Here is a 1,082-nt window from a genome sequence, read left to right as displayed (position 1 = left end):
AGAGAGAGAGAGAGAGAGAGAGAGAGAGAGAGAGAGAGAGAGAGAGAGAGAGCTGACAAGTCCCAGAAGTGGTTGACATGCAGGCTGGAGATGGGGGAGGCAGTTGTAGAGTAGCTAAGGAGCCGAGCCCCTCCCAGGCCCCCAGTCTTCAGCCAGCCCCAGGCTTGGAGCTGTCCGCAGGAGTTTGACAGCTCTTCCAAGCGTCCTAGAAGATGGGGTTAATGGACAGTGCACCTACACCTATCATAGAATCCCCTCTCCCCAATCTCAGAGGGTAGAACAGTTTCTTCAACCCATAGGTCTAACTGCCGGATAGGAAGGAGTTAAGGCCTCTCCCCCTGCCCCCACACCAGTTTTTCTTATTTCTTTTTCTCTTCATTCTTTCTTCTTCTCTTCTCTTCTCTTCTCTTCTCTTCTCTTCTCTTCTCTTCTCTTCTCTTCTCTTCTCCTCTTCTCCTCTTCTCCTCTTCTCTCTCTCTCTTTCTCTCCCTCCCTCCCTCTCTCCCTCTCTCTTTCCTCTCTTTCTTATTAATTTCCTCAGGCGGGAGAAATGGGATTAGGGACACAAACCCTATTTCTGTTACCTCCTGACAGCTCAGCTCCCCACTCCAGTGAGGTCTCCCTAGGGATAGAGAAAGAAAGGCCCTTGTGGCTTAAATCCATTTAGCCCTACTGAGGGTCCCACCTTGAGTCCAGTAGTCGCTAGCCACGCTTCCCCTTCCACCCTAGGGGACCCGGCCCCTCACCTCCAGCATCCGTCATTTTCAGCGTCCGGCGCCCCGGGAACCCCTCAGGCCCATGGTGTTCGGGGCGAGTGCCGGGCAGGAGAGGGGCGAAGGACTTTCACCCCGGTCGCGGGGGGCTCCGGGCTGGCTGGAGTCGCTCCATCCCAGGGTGTTGTGGGGGATCGGCGGGGAGAGTCCCGGGGCCGGAAAGAATGGAGAGGCGATGTGTGTAGGGATGCAGGGAGAAGGTCTGCGGGAAGCAGGAGGCGCGGGCGGGGCTGGACCGGGAAACCTGACGGGAGGATGCTCCGTGTGTGCGTGCGTGTACGTGTATGTGTGTGTGTGTGTGTGTGTGTG

The 1,082-nt window shown here is 56.6% G+C and overlaps 1 protein-coding gene across 1 annotated transcript in view; it reads right to left on the bottom strand.

The window, feature by feature from the left end:
* The window catches only part of Samd14 (sterile alpha motif domain containing 14), a 15,108-nt gene extending 14,032 nt beyond the window's left edge, over positions 1-1,076 (bottom strand). The window contains exon 1 of the mRNA XM_021177110.2: positions 747-1,076. The gene's annotated coding sequence lies outside the window, so the exon portion shown is untranslated. The remainder of the gene's footprint in view (positions 1-746) is intronic.
* Between the last annotated feature and the right edge of the window lie 6 nt (positions 1,077-1,082).

Source organism: Mus caroli, chromosome 11 (assembly GCF_900094665.2).
Source record: "Mus caroli chromosome 11, CAROLI_EIJ_v1.1, whole genome shotgun sequence".
In the NCBI taxonomy this organism is placed as follows: Eukaryota; Metazoa; Chordata; class Mammalia; order Rodentia; family Muridae; genus Mus; species Mus caroli.
Note: the sequence above shows the minus strand (reverse complement) of the source record. Positions and strands in the feature narration are given on the sequence as shown.